Below are 16,161 nucleotides of genomic sequence, written 5' to 3'. Positions count from 1 at the left end.
TTGTTTCTCCTTGATGTAAAACCACCCCCTTTGTTGATTTTAATTCCCTGTAAGCCAACCCTGTAAGCCATGTCGTCAGTCACCCCTCCCTCCCTCAGGGCAACGGCAGACAATCGTTCCGTGCCTTTTTTCTGTGCAGACGCCATACCACAGCAAGCATGGAGGCCGCTCAGCTCACTCTGGCAATTAGGAGCACATTAAACACCACACGCATTATCCTGCAGTATATGCAGCACCAGAATCTGGCAGAGCGATAACAGGCAAGGAGGCAACGTCAGCGCGGTGACAAGAGTGATGAGGACATGGACACAGATTTCTCTCAAAGCACGGGCCTGGCAAAGTGGGCATCATGGTGCTAATGGGGCAGGTTCATGCAATGGAACGCCAGTTCTGGGCTCGGGAAACAAGCACAGACTGGTGGGACCACATAGTGTTGCAGATCTGGGACGATTCCCAGTGGTTGCAAAACTTTCGCATACGTAAGGGCACTTTCATGGAACTTTGTGACTTGCTTTCCCCTGCCCTGAAGTGCATGAATACCAAGATGAGAGCAGCCCTCACAGCTGAGAAGCGAGTGGCAATAGCCCTGTGGAAGCTTGCAAAGCCAGACAGCTACCGGTCAGTTGGGAATCAATTTGGAGTGGGCAAATCTACTGTGGGGGCTGCTGTGATGCAAGTAGCCAACGCAATCAAAGATCTGCTGATATCAAGGGTAGTGACCCTGGGAAATGTGCAGGTCATAGTGGATGGCTTTGCTGCAATGCGATTCCCTAACTGTGGTGGGGCCATAGACGGAACCCATATCCCTATCTTGGCACCGGAGCACCAAGCCGGCTAGTATATAAACCGCAAGGGGTACTTTTCAATAGTGCTGCAAGCTCTGGTGGATCACAAGGGACGTTTCACCAACATCAACGTGGGATGGCCAGGAAAGGTACATGACACTCGCATCTTCAGGAACTCTGGTCTGTTTCAAAAGCTGCAGGAAGGGACTTTATTCCCAGACTGGAAAATAACCGTTGGGGATGTTGAAATGCCTATAGTTATCCTTGGGGACCCAGCCTACCCCTTAATGCCCTGGCTCATGAAGCCGTACACAGGCAGCCTGGATAGTAATCAGGAGCTGTTCAACTACGGGCTGAGCAAGTGCAGAATGGTGACAGAATGTGCATTTGGACGTTTAAAAGCGCGCTGGCGCAGTTTACTGACTCGGTTAGACCTCAGCGAAACCAATATTCCCACTGTTATTACTGCTTGCTGTGCGCTCCACAATATCTGTGAGAGCAAGGGTGGGAGGTTGAGGCAAATCGCCTGGCTGCTGGTTACGCGCAGCCAGACAGCAGGGCGATTAGAAGGGCACAGGAGGGCGCGGTGCACATCAGAGAAGCTTTGAAAACCAGTTTCATGACTGGCCAGGCTATGGTGTGAAAGTTCTGTTTGTTTCTCCTTGATGAAACCCCCCACCCCTTGGTTCACTCTACTTCCCTGTAAGCTAACCACAGTCCCCTCCTCCCTTCGATCACCGCTTGCAGAGGCAATAAAGTCATTGTTGTTTCACATTCATGCATTCTTTATTAATTCATCACACAAATAGGGGGATAACTGCCAAGGTAGCCCGGGAGGGGTGGTGGAGGAGAGAAGCACCGGGAGGGGTGGTGGAGGAGGGAAAGACTAGGCCACACAGCACTTTAAAAGTTTAAAACTTTAAAACTTATTGAATGCCAGCCTTCTGTTGCTTGGGCAATCCTCTGGGGTGGAGTGGCTGGATGGCCGGAGGCCCCCGCACCGCGTTCTTGGGCATCTGGGTGAGGAGGCTATGGAACTTGGGAAGGAGGGCGGTTGGTTACACAGGGGCTGTAGTGGCGGGCTGTATTCCTGCTTCCTTTTCTGCAGCTCAACCATACGCTGGAGTGTATTAATTTGATCCTCCAGCAGCCTCAGCATTGAATCCTGCCTCCTCTCATCATGCTGTCGTCACCTTTCAGCTTCAGCCCTCTCTTCAGCCCGCCACTTACTCTCCTCAGCCCGTCACCTCTCCTCCCGGTCATTTTGTGCTTTCCTGCACTTTGACATTGTCTGCCTCCATGCATTCGTCTGTGCTCTGTCAGTGTGGGAGGACAGCATGAGCTCAGAGAACATTTCATCATGAGTGCATTTTTTTCGCCTTCTAATCTCACTAGCCTCTGGGAAGGAGAAGATCCTGTGATCCTTGAAACATATGCAGCTGGTGGAGAAAAAAAGGGACAGTGGTATTAAAAAAGACACATTTTATAGAACAATGGGTACACTCTTTCACGGTAAACCTTGCTGTTAACATTACATACATAGCACAAGTGCTTTCGTTCCAAGGTCGCATTTTGCCTCCCCCAACCATGTGGCTAGCCCCTCACACCTCGCCCCTCCCCGTGGCTAACAGCGGGGAACATTTCTGTTCAGCCACAGGCAAACAGCCCAACAGGAATGGGCACCTCTGAATGTCCCCTTAGGAAAAGCACCCTATTTCAACCAGGTGACCATGAATGATATCACTCTCCTAAGGATAACACAGAGAGAAAAGAACGGATGTTTTTTGAATGCCAGCAAACATACACTGCAATGCTTTGTTCTACAATGATTCCCGAGTATATGCTACTGGCCTGGTGTGGTAAAGTGTCCTACCATGGTGGATGGAATAAGGCTGCCCTCCCCAGAAACCTTTTGCAAAGGCTTTGGGAGTACATCCAGGAGAGCTGCAAATGCCAGGGCAAATTAATCATTAAACATGCTTGCTTTTAAACCATGTATAGTATTTTAAAAGGTACATTCACCAGAGGTCCCTTCTCCGCCTGCCGGGTCCAGGAGGCAGCCTTGGGTCGGTTCGGGGGGTAGTGGCTCCAGGTCCAGGGTGAGAAACAGTTCCTGGCTGTCGGGAAAACCGGTTTCTCTGCTTGCTTGCTGTGAGCTATCTACAACTTCATCATCATCACCTTCCTCGTCCCCAAAACCTGATTCCATGTTGCCTCCATCTCCATTGAAGGAGTCAAACAACCCGGCTGGGGTAGTGGTGGCTGAACCCCCTAAAATGGCATGCAGCTCATCATAGAAGCGGCATGTTTGGGGCTCTGACCCGGAGCGGCCGTTTGCCTCTCTGGTTTCCTGGTAGGCTTGCCTCAGTTCCTTAAGTTTCACGCGGCACTGCTTCCGGTCCCTATTATGGCCTCTGTCCTTCATGCCCTGGGAGATTTTGACAAATGTTTTGGCATTTCGAAAACTGGCACGGAGTTCTGATAGCACGGATTCCTCTCCCCATACAGCGATCAGATCCCATACCTCCGTTCAGTCCATGCTGGAGCTCTTTTGCAATTCTGGAACTCCATCATGGTCACCTCGGCTGATGAGCTCTGCACTCACCTGCAGCTTGGCCAAACAGGAAATTGAAATTCAAAAATTCGCAGGCCTTCTCCTGTCTACCTGGCCAGTGCATCTGAGTTGGGAGTGCTGTCCAGAGCGGTCACAATGGAGCACTCTGGGATAGCTCCCGGAGGCCAATACCGTCTAATTGCATCCACAATACCCCAAATTGGACCGGGCAAGGCCAATTTCAGTGCTAATCTCCTTGTCGGGGGTGGAATAAGGAAATCGATTTTAAGAGCCCTTTAAGTCAAAAAAAAGGGCTTCGTCGTGTGGATGAGTGCAGGGTTAAATCGATTTAATGCTGCTAAATTCAACCTCAACTCCTAGTGTAGACCAGGGCTAAGAAACACAAGCAAAGGATTGAAAGTACATGTACATAGTAATAAAGGCTCGTGTTGCTTTGATTACTTGTTTGTTTACTCTATACTAGGTATTTTAATTACATTGAATAGACAATTTGCTCCACTGGGCTTGCTTCCCTACTCCCTCCTCTTCCGTCCCTCCCCACAACATCTTCCCAGGCTACAGTAGCTACCTGGTCGCCTTAGTAATAAAATTCATTTCCTTAAGCCATCTGGTGGATTTCATCTGTAATTGCAGCATGAAAGTCCATTGCTGCTACAAATAAGTGGCTTAAAATGCCTTGATGAGATGATATTTAAGAAATTAACCTGCTTTCTCGGTTCTAGCTAGAAGAAGTGCTTGTGAAAGTGGGACAAAAACAATTTCTCATTAAAAGCAATGGGAACTTTTCATGTTTTGACACCAGATTTCTTACTTTGCTATAGAGTCATGCAGCAATTATTGAATGGCAACAAAGCAAAACTCTTCTGAAACTAGGACTGTAACACAAACTAACACTTCTTGGCAAAAAGCATTCAGATGGCAATATACATGGATATTATAAAGTTTGCATATTTGGGATAGATGTGATACAAATGAGATCATAAAATGGATGAAGAGCGTCTTACATTTAAAAAAAAAAACATTGTGGAAGTCTGCAACAATGTCCAAAGGCATTTGCATCTACAAATGAGATTAAAAATCAGACAATAATAATAATTAATAATAAATAATCTCTATCTGAATAGCAGTAAATGAACAGTACATATAAAATATATCTACCTGGCTACTAAGTATTCCTCATCCTGGCTGACGCTTGCTAGATTTGAATTATTTTACAATATACAGAAGACTCAGTTCCTGCCCCATGTATCTTACATTGTAAATTAGACAATGTAGTTTGTATTCCTTGTTGCATTTAGGAGCCCTAGTCATGTGTGGACCAGGACCCTACTGTGGTAGACACTGTACAAACACAGAACAAAAGGACAATCCTTGCCCCAAGGAGTTTACAATCTAAGTATAAGACAAGAGGCAACAGATAGATATAGAAAGATGCAGGGTACATGGGAACAATGAGACATTATTGGTCAGCATGATTGGCAGCGGTCTCTGCACACCAGAAGCCTAACTGTTGTCATGTTATTGTAGGCATCATGACAAAGAAGAGTTTTGAGAAGGGCTATGAAAATAGATAATGAGGTGGCTTTTCAGATGTTTGTGGGAGGTACCTCCCAAGCGTGAGGGCAGCATGGGAGAAAGCACGAAGGATCCTGTTTGGAAATCTAACAAGTGGGCTGTGGAGGCTGGTGTCATGGGCTGATCAGAGGTGAGCACTGGCAGCTCAACAGCAAATGAGAAATGGTAGCTAGAGTGGGGATTGACCATGAAGCTGCTGGAAAGTGAGTACAAGCAGCTTATGTTTGATGGGCTAGAGAAGGGGGAACCAATGGAGTGATGCAAAGACAGGGGTGATATGGTCAAAGTGACCAGCTAGGGAAATTATCTTTGTAGCAGCATTATTCTGAATGGGTATGGGTCATGCAAACCTGCATTTGTCAAGGCCAGAGAAAAGAATGGTGCAGAACCACAATGGAGCCAATGTAAAGAGAAAAATGGTGCAGATATTTTTTCTAAATGCATTTCTTCCCTGGTGGAGTAAAGGTGTTACGTTATGTGGCAGCTGTGTGGTTTAAGAAAGGATTCAAGTAAAGAGGTGATGGCACAGGTGCCGACTCCGTGGCTGCTCCGGGCTGGAGCAGCCACGGGAAAAAAATAGTGGGTGCTCAGCACCCACCAGTGGCCCTGCCGATCAGATCCTCCTACTTCCCCCAAGCGCCTTCCGCCTTCCAGTGGGCCGCACCAATCAGCTCTTCCCTCTCCCCCCTAGTGCCACCTGCCCACCAGTGATCAGCTGTTCAGCAGCATACAGGAGGCTCGGGGGTGGGAGGGGAATGGGAGGAATGGTGGCAGGAAGAGGCGGAGCAAGGGCAGGGCATCCTCTGGGAGGGGCGGAACAGGGCAGGAATGGGTCAGGGGGTGTGGAGGAAGGGGTGGAGTGGGGGTGGGGCCTGGGGCATAGCGGGGATTGAGCACCCCCAAGGAAACCAGAAAGGCAGCACCTCTGGATGATGGCATATAGCAAAGCAATTTGGGAGGAGTACAGACAATGGAAGGGGAGTTAGGAAGATTAAGGAGCTGCTCTGGATGCAGGAAACCAGGCCCCCTTGCCTCTGCTGGGCATGCTCCCAGTAGCAGGAGCATTCCAAAGAGAGAGCAATTGAGTGCAGCAGCTCTTGCCAGGAAGTCACTGAGAGTCCAAGCTGCTGGGACTGAGCCTCATAGGCAAGCTGCTGGAAGCCCCTCTACCACGGGAGCTGAAGGTGAGTTCTCACTGTCACCAGGAGAAGGAGCTCCGGAGACAAACCTAGGAGGAAACTAGGAGGGATCCCAAGACAGAGCTGTAACACTGATGGAAGTACAGAAACAAGGGTAGGAAGTCACCCACAGAACATGGGTAAGAGTTCTGGACCCTGGACCCTTACTGTTTTGAAGGGTTCTGGGTGGGAACCTGATGGAGTAGGATGGGCCTAGGTTCCACTATCTCACTCCTTTGATGGTAGCCGCTAAGCAGAGTGGCCTTTGGGCTCTTGTCACTGGGCGACGCTATCACTGACTGCTGTAGAGTGGGCCTTGGACTTGCCATTAGGCAACAGAGTCGGGAGCATCATCATTAGGCGGTAGTGCCAGGCTACGGCACATGGTCAATCCCCAACACACAGTAACTGCAGTACCATGGTAGATTCTATTCTGAGCATAGGGAGATACTACAATTATTGCTGAAGATTCAACATTTGCTATCAGACTTCTTGGTCTCCACTAGTCATCTTTGTGCTACTTAATCATGTTCTTATTTTTATTGGCCTGATCATCCTTTCCACATGAAGTCAGTGAGAATTTTATCACGGATTTCAATAGAAACCAATTGAAATAGAAGTTTGGATCCTTATTTTGTATGCAGGATAAAGAGAAATGTCTTCCCCCATACTAATTAAAAAACAAAAGAAAGCAACACTAGTACAATGTGATATAAATTATTACCTGCCTTTGGGAAGTGCACCTTGTATTAGACGTCTTGTGAGTAGTACAGATCTGAGAACTACAGATTGAGGTTGAGCAGTTCTGGCACTTACACTAAGAGAAAACACAACTATTCCTGAGATAAACCCCCCCAACATAAGTAATAACTTAATAATATACATCATGCCATCTGCTCTCAGATATGTGCAAGCTGCTTCCAAAGAAATCAATGGGAAATGCATATATTTATTTATTTATATTTATTTTTATAAAAGCATCCCAAACTCTGGGGGCCTGATATAATTTAATTTCACAAAAATGATACAAAAATCAGCTGTCCCCAGAGTAAAATAAATCCCTACGAGTAGATAAAAAACAACCACTACAGGCACCCAAACCTGTCCTCCCTCACCCCCTACAAACTCTTGGGTGATAGGCTTTGCAGAATGCTCTGAGAGTTAATAGATCCACGCTCTGGCAGAGCAGGAAGGAGAGTGAATTCCAAAGCTAAGGAACCCTCATGGGGAATACTCTGCTATAGCTCCCTCCTGTTTTAACAAAGCTGTTCTAGCTTGAACACCTTCATTAATCTCGGTAGTATGGCACGGGCGAAAGAGATGATCTCCCAGGTAACGAGGTACCAAAACATTTAGGGCTTTAGGCTCAGCTCCTCAAAGGATTTTGATGAGGTAGGCGCCTAAATGCCCTTGAGGATCTGGGCTTTAGAGATTAAAACCAACACCTTGAATTCCACTTGGAAAGGTATTGGCAGCCACTGCAGATCCTTGAGTACAGGAGTGGGATTTTCAAAAGAGCCTAAGTGATCTGAAGTATAAATCCCATTGAAAGTCAATTTAGTAACTTCGCTGCCACGTTTTTCACTGGCTTCGGTTAGTCTTAGCGTGTAGCCGCATGCAAAGCACATGACAGTGGGAGCTGTTGACGCTGAAATAATGTCTGAAAAGTTTCAAATGTTAGGAGCTGATGTTGATAGTTCTAAAGTTCTTTCAGGTCTTCTAATGAAAGACAATGCTCTGCTCCATCACAAGACGGAGACCTTAGAGAACATTAGTAAAATGGCCAATTTGCATGTTTTGGATTTAATTGAGGAAATCTCCAGAGGAAAATCTTGCCTCTGCAGAAAATTGTGAAAGCTTTTCACATTCATGTATCAAGCCATGAGAAAATGTGGGATTCTTTATCAAAATAGGAGGGATGCATATTTTCTCAGATATTACCTTGGCCACACAAGGAGGAAGGAAAACAGAAATTTCTGTTTGCAAACTGATTTCTTCTCAAGTTAGTAATGGACAGCTACCTTATTTCATATCAAATTCCATGTTATTTCTAATCGGTGAAAAGACTTGGGGTATGTGGGGGGGTGCGTGATTTAACTATGATGATACTAGACAATTTCAAATGAGAGAATTGGGAGAGCATAAAAGAGAGGAATTAGTTAACTCATTGTATTCTGATGATGAACTAATGAGGATTTTTATTATCCCAGAATTTTAATGTGTTGTTTCATAATCTATTCGTTAGGGGGGACTTCTTTGCTGCTATAACTGATTTATTACGTTCAGAGACAAGATTGTCACTTATGTTACAAACCATGGCTAGAAATGTCCTTACTTTTGGATTAAATTGTAAATGCTGTATGATTCTCTGATTGATTATTTGGTCAACTGTTTGGCGATTCTGAAATATGTAAATTGCTCGCTCCATTTTACATCTACATATTTAATTGTTTTTACTGAGTCACCTAATTTTCCAAGGGCTTTATGGAAATTAGAGGGGAGGATTATAGGTTTGATACTCATTTTATATCAACAATCATTTTCTTTTCAGGCTTTAGCTTCTTCCTCTTTGAACTGTAGCTGTACTGGCACTCGCTTTTGTGTTCATTGCTGAAACTGCTGTTGTGTAATGGAACAAGATGACAAAAACTATTTAAAAAGACAAAAAAAGAAAATACACACTTGAGGGCCAAATTTTGCTCTGTCAGATTCTGTAGAACCACAAGGAATTCCTTATTTGTTCATCAAAAGAAAATGATTTAACCAATTACTCTCGCTTACATTTTTCCAGTTCTCTCATTCACATACTTAGGCATGGTTGTGCATCTCCACTGATTTCAATAAGCTGCACAAGGCATAATTAAAAGCAGAATTCTACCTTGATTATCATTCAGATATGTGCGCATACAAGCAGCCATCAAGATGATGAGGTAATAAGATGATCGACAATACACAGGACCCGTTCTGCAATCTTCACTCATGCAAGTTGTCCCTATGCATACCAATAATCTATTAAACTCAGTGGGCCTGCTGCTGAGGGAGGATGGTCTTGTGGTTAAGGCAGTAGAGTGGGGCTCAGAAAGTCTGGGTTTGATTATTGTCCTTGCCACAGATTTCCTGTGCAGTTTGGGTAAGTAGCAATCTCTGTGCCTAAGTTCCGCATCTGTAAAGTGGGGATAATCATCATTCTCTACTTTGCAAGAGTGAGGGGCACTGTGAGGATAAATTATTAATCAATGTTTGTGCTCAGCTACTAAGGTGGTGAGGGCCTATAAGTACTTATAGAGACAGGAGTGAGCAAGGGTTAATTATGGCATGAGTAAGTGTTGCAGGATCCGTCCCAAGCTGGTGAAAAAGAAAGATCCATTTCACTGCTACTAAAGTTAGCAGGAAAAACCAATGTAGTCAGTCGCTTCTGAAGAGAAGTTACAAGCAAAAGAAGATACAGACTGGTAGAATGTTACAGTAGTCAGAGCCAAAAGATTCTACTCATGCTCTAGAGTAGGGGTTCTCAAACGGGCGGTCATGACCTCTCAGGGGTTCACAAGGTGGTTTTGAGCTGTCAGCTCCATGGGGCTGACAGCCGCGAGCCCCCATTAAATTAAATTAAACTTCCCCATTTTTAATTTATAAGGGGGAGGGGGTCATGCTCAGAGGCTTGCTGTGCGAAAGGAGTGACCAATACAAAAAGTTCGAAAACCACTTCTCTATATGAGGAAAGCCATGAAGAATTGGCAATGGGAAAGCTCACATGAGAAGAACAAGACTAACTTCTGTCTGACAGACTGTGTAACAATGCTATTCTGCTTCAGGACAATCATACTCACAGATAGTAGGATCCAGCTAAATATAAAGCTGGAGAAAGGTAAAATGACTCTCAGGGAGAACATGAAAGATTCACTTCAGCTGCCATGAGCAAAAGATGGAATTTGGTCTCAAGCCTTGTCAAGATAGGCCAGAAGGGCTAGACCTGAATGAGAGATACACACCTGTGGGTACTAGACTGTGAAGTATAAAAGGAAGTTGCAGGTGTAGTAAGGGGATGACACACAGCAGCAAATTTTTGGCCTGAGGGCCACATCGGGGTTCCGAAACTGTATGGAGGGCTGGGTAGGGAAGGCTGTGCCTCCCCAAACAGCCTGGCTCCTGCCCCCATCCAACCCCTCCCACTTCCCGCCCCCTGACTGACCCCCTCAGAACCCCTGGCCATCCAACCCCCCCTGCTCCTTGTCCCCTGACTGCCCCCTCCCAGGACCCCCCGCCCCTAACTGCCCCCCAGGGACCCCACCCCCTATCCAATCCAACCTGCTCCCTGTCCCCTGACTGCCCCGAATCCTATCCACACCCCTGCCCCCTGACAGGCCCCCCTGGGACTCCCACGCCTATCCAATGCCCCCGTTCCCCGTCCCCTGACTGCCCCCCGGAACCCTCTGCCCCTTATCCAACCCCCACACTCCCCGCCCCCTTACCATGCCGCTCAGAGCACCAGGACTGGCAGCCACACCACCCGGCTGGAGCCAGTCACACCGCTGCGAAGTCTAGAGCACCAGAGCAGGCTGGCGGCTCTCACAGCTGTGCTGCCTGGCAGGAGCTCGTAGCCCTGCTGCCCAGAGCGCTGCTGGCAAGGCGAGATGAGGCTGCAGGAAAGGGGGACGGGAGAGGAGCCAGGGGCTACCCTCCCCTGCCAGGAGCTCAAGGGCCGGGCAGGACGGCCCCATGGGCTGGATGTGGCCCACAGGCCATAGTTTGCCCACCTCCGGGCTACATGATAAAGATATACAAAATCATAAATGGTGTGGAGAAGGTAAATCATAAGCTCCTATTTGCTCTCTTATGGAACAACTTTGAAATTTCAAATTTTTGGTGGAAATAGGTTTCAGTTTTTTGACCACCTCTAAAACAGGTATTTTGACCAAAGGATGACTGGGAGGGGAGGTGATAACCATCTACCAGTATCTGAAGTATACAGCTACTGAGAGACAAAAGCTAGTCCCATGTTTAGAGTACTAGTCTGGGACTTGAGCGATTAGGGTTCAGTTCCCTGGAAGTGGTGCAGGCCGAGAGATGTACTGGCCGCCGCTTCCAGCAGCTCCCATTGGCCTGGAGCAGTGAACCATGGCCAGTGGGAGCCGCGATCGGCCGAACCTGCAGACACGGCAGGTAAACAAACCGGCCCGGCCCGCCAGGGGCTTTCCCTGCACAAGCGGTGGAACAAGTTTGGGAACCACTGCTTTAGGGTATGTCTCTATTCCAGCTGGGAGCATGATTCCCAGCAGAGGTAAACAGATACATGCTAGAACGCTTAAACATAGCAGTGTGGCCAGAGCAGCTTGGATTAGCTGCCCAAATACATACCCAGTGGATTGGGCATGGTAGTACTTTGGGTGTAGCCACACTGCCATTTTTAGTAGGCTAGCTCAAGCAGAACTATCATGTGTCTGTCTACCCAGGCTGAGAAGTACAGTCCCAGCTACAGTGTAGACGTATCTTTATTCTCTCTTGTGCTGCAGTGTGAAAAGGGTATAGTACTTCCCTCCCTCACAGCGGTGTTGAGAGTATACATTTATTGAAGATTGTAAGGCACTCAAATACTGTGGCGATTGGGGCCACATGAGTACCTCGGTTAGGAAGAGGCATTATTTGGGTTGAGCAAAGGTATAATTAGAAGCAGCGGGTTGAAAGTGAGCAGATGGAAACTAAGTCTGAATAGCAGAAAAATTCTTTGTGCTCTGGCTCCTTTATACCATTCAGACAGCACAAAGGAGCTGGAATCTGGCTGTAGCTGGCCTCATGAATACTCCCCTGGCAGAGGCAAGATTTGCTCCCCCGACCTTGGCATAGAGATCATGTTGGTGAAGGGGCAGGGATGGGAAGGATGGACCAGAGCTTGGCCCTTTCAAGTCTCCACTGATTTATGGTCCTTTAGGGCAAGGATGATACTGTTGAAATAAGGCCTCCTGTTTCAAGGGGCCACACTGTGTCCCTGCAGCAAAGACTCCTGTAAGGATGCTGGGATGGTAGAGGCTGGAGATGGGCCATGGAGAAGGGTGATGGTGGAATTAAAGCCAGGGTGGGCGTGACCCTAGGCACCCCTGTGTTCACACCCTACACACTACTGCAATAATATTTGTACAAAGTATGCCTTGGGAGGTATCATATGAACGGTAATAACACGCTGATAATGCATGTGTTAATGTGATATGTGAAGTTGTTAATTTCCTCTGTATGATGTTACTAGAACATGTTTTAGACCAGACAGCCTAGCCTAGGTAAAGGTGATAAACAGGTCTGTCCTAGACAAAGAAATGTGCGTTTACTTCAATGTACATATTAGCAGTTATCAAAAACCATTGAGCTAAACTGGCGGGGCTTATCTTGGTCCTGAACTCGAGAGACAGAGAATTAACATGGCACCTGTACCCCAGAGAGACATAGGACACTGAATCCCAAGGGTGCATTCCTAACTTGGGGATATAAGGAACAGAGAGAGGCTCCATTTTTATTCTTCTCCTTAGAAGACAAAGAAACAAAGTGATTTGATCTCTGTGATGGATCCTGGCTGGTAAAAGGCTAGAAAGGAGACTTAGGGTAAGAGAAACCATTGTGAACAATGACTGTATCTTGCTAGATTAAGTTTTAGATTTTTAGATGCATGTTTTCACTTTTATTTGCTTGTAGCCATTTATATCTTTATCTCTTTTACTTGGTATCACTTAATCCCTGCTCTTTTGTTAATAAACTTGTTTCGCTTGCATTATAAATCAACAAGGCTCTGTAAGCCCTGGTCTACACTAGGACTTTAGGTCGAATTTAGCAGCGTTAAATCGATGTAAACCTGCACCCATCCACACGATGAAGCCCTTTTTTTCGACTTAAAGGGCTCTTAAAATCGATTTCCTTACTCCACCCTGACAAGTGGATTAGCGCTTAAATCGGCCTTGCCGGGTCAAATTTGGGGTACTGTGGACACAATTCGACGGTATTGGCCTCCGGGAGCTATCCCAGAGTGCTCCATTGTGACCTCTCTGGACAGCACTCTCAACTCAGATGCACTGGTCAGGTAGACAGGAAAAGAACTGCAAACTTTTGAATCTCATTTCCTGTTTGGAAAGCAGCGTGGCAAGCTGCAGGTGACCATGCAGAGCTCATCAGCAGAGTTGACCATGCAGAGTTCATCAGTAGAGGTGACCATGATGGAGTCCCAGAATCGTAAAAGAGCTCCAGCATGGACTGAACGGGAGGTACGGGATCTGATCGCTGTATGGGGAGAGGAATCCATGCTATCAGAACTCCGTGCCAGTTTTTGAAATGCCAAAACCTTTGTCAAAATCTCCCAGGGCATGAAAGACAGAGGCCGTAATAGGGACCTGAAGCAGTGCCGCGTGAAACTTAAGGAGCTGAGGCAAGCCTACCAGAAAACCAGAGAGGCAAACGGCCGCTCCGGGTCAGAGCCCCAAACATGCCGCTTCTATGATGAGCTGCATGCCATTTTAGGGGGTTCAGCCACCACTACCCCAGCCGTGTTGTTTGACTCCTTCAATGGAGATGGAGGCAACATGGAAGCAGGTTTTGGGGACGAAGAAGATGATGATGATGATGAGGTTGTAGATAGCTCACAGCAAGCAAGCGGAGAAACCGGTTTTCCCGACAGCCAGGGACTGTTTCTCACCCTGGACCTGGAGCCAGTACCCCCTGAACCCACCCAAGGCTGCCTCCTGGACCCGGCAGGCGGAGAAGGGACCTCCGGTGAGTGTACCTTTTAAAATACTATACATGGTTTAAAAGCAAGCATGTGAAAGGATTAATTTGCCCTGGCATTCGCGGCTCTCCTGGATGTACTCCCAAAGCCTTTGCAAAAGGTTTCTCGGGAGGGCAGCCTTATTGCGTCCTCCATGGTAGGACACTTTACCACTCCAGGCCAGTAGCACGTACTCGGGAATCATTGTACAACAAAGTATGTTTGCTGGCGTTCAAACAACATCCATTCTTTATCTCTCTGTGTTATCCTCAGGAGAGTGAGATATCATTCATGGTCACCTGGTTGAAATAGGGTGCTTTTCTTAAGGGGACACTCAGAGGTGCCCGTTCCTGCTGGGCTGTTTGCCTATGGCTGAACAGAAGTGTATGAATGCATGAATGTGAAGCAACAAGGACTTTATTGACTCTGCAAGCAGTGATCGAAGGGAGGAGGGGAGGGTGGTTAGCTTACAGGGAAGTAGAGTGAACCAAGGGGCGGGGAGTTTCATCAAGGAGAAACAAACAGAACTTTCACACCGTAGCCTGTCCAGTCATGAAACTGGTTTTCAAAGCTTCTCTGATGCATACCACGCCCTCCTGTGCTCTTCTAACCGCCCTGGTGTCTGGCTGCGCGTCCAGCAGCCATGCGATTTGCCTCAACCTCCCACCCCACCATAAACGTCTCCCCCTTACTCTCAGAGATATTGTGGCGCGCACAGCAAGCAGTAATAACAGTGGGAATATTGGTTTCGTTGAGGTCATAGAATCATAGAATATCAGGGTTGGAAGGGACTTCAGGAGGTCATCTAGTCCAACCCCCTGCTCAAAGCAGGACCAATCCCCAATCAAATCATCCCAGCCAAGGCTTTGTCAAGCCTGACCTTAAAAACTTCCAAGGAAGGAGATTCTACCACCTCCCTAGGTAACGCATTCCAGTGTTTCACCACCCTCCTAGTGAAAAAGTTTTTCCTAATATCCAACCTAAACCTCACCCACTGCAACTTGAGACCATTACTCCTTGTCCTGTCCTCTTCTACCACTGAGAATAGTCTAGAACCATCCTCTCTGGAACCACCTCTCAGGTAGTTGAAAGCAGCTATCAAATCCCCCCTCATTCTTCTCTTCTGCAGACTAAACAATCCCAGTTCCCTCAGCCTCTCCTCATAAGTCATGTGTTCCAGACCCCTAATCATTTTTGTTGCCCTTCGCTGGACTCTCTCCAATTTATCCACGTCCTTCTTGTAGTGTGGGGCCCAAAACTGGACACAGTACTTCAGATGAGGCCTCACCAATGTCGAATAGAGGGGAACGATCATGTCCCTCGATCTGCTCGCTATGCCCCTACTTATACATCCCAAAATGCTATTGGCCTTCTTGGCAACAAGGGCACACTGCTGACTCATATCCAGCTTCTCGTCCACTGTAACCCCTAGGTCCTTTTCCGCAGAACTGCTGCCTAGCCATTCGGTCCCTAGTCTGTAGCTGTGCATTGGGTTCTTCCCTCCTAAGTGCAGGACCCTGCACTTATCCTTATTGAACCGCATCAGGTTTCTTTTGGCCCAATCCTCCAATTTGTCTAGGTCCCTCTGTATCCTATCGCTGCCCTCCAGCGTATCTACCACTCCTCCCAGTTTAGTATCATCTGCAAATTTGCTGAGAGTGCAATCCACACCATCCTCCAGATCATTTATGAAGATATTGAACAAAACCGGCCCCAGGACCGACCCCTGGGGCACTCCACTTGACACCGGCTGCCAACTAGACATGGAGCCATTGATCACTACCCGTTGAGCCTGACAATCTAGCCAACTTTCTACCCACCTTATAGTGCATTCATCCAGCCCATACTTCTTTAACTTGCTGACAAGAATACTGTGGGAGACCTTGTCAAAAGCTTTGCTAAAATCAAGAAACAATACATCCACTGCTTTCCCTTCATCCACAGAATCAGTAATCTCATCATAGAAGGCTATTAGATTAGTCAGGCATGACCTACCCTTGGTGAATCCATGCTGACTGTTCCTGATCACTTTCCTCTCGTGTAAGTGCTTCAGGATTGATTCCTTGAGGATCTGCTCCATGAAGGTCTAACTGAGTCAGTAAAGTACGCCAGCATGCCTTTAAACGTCCAAATGCACATTCTACCACCATTCTGCACTTGCTCAGCCTGTAGCTGAACAGCTCCTGACTACTGTCCAGGCTGCCTGTGTACAGCTTCATGAGCCAGGGCATTAAGGGGTAGGCTGGGTCCCCAAGGATAACTATAGGCATTTCAACATCCCCAACGGTTATTTTCCAGTCTGGGAATAAA

The sequence above is a fragment of the Chelonia mydas genome, chromosome 3 (assembly GCF_015237465.2).
Source record: "Chelonia mydas isolate rCheMyd1 chromosome 3, rCheMyd1.pri.v2, whole genome shotgun sequence".
In the NCBI taxonomy this organism is placed as follows: domain Eukaryota; kingdom Metazoa; phylum Chordata; order Testudines; family Cheloniidae; genus Chelonia; species Chelonia mydas.
This window is presented reverse-complemented; position numbering follows the sequence as displayed.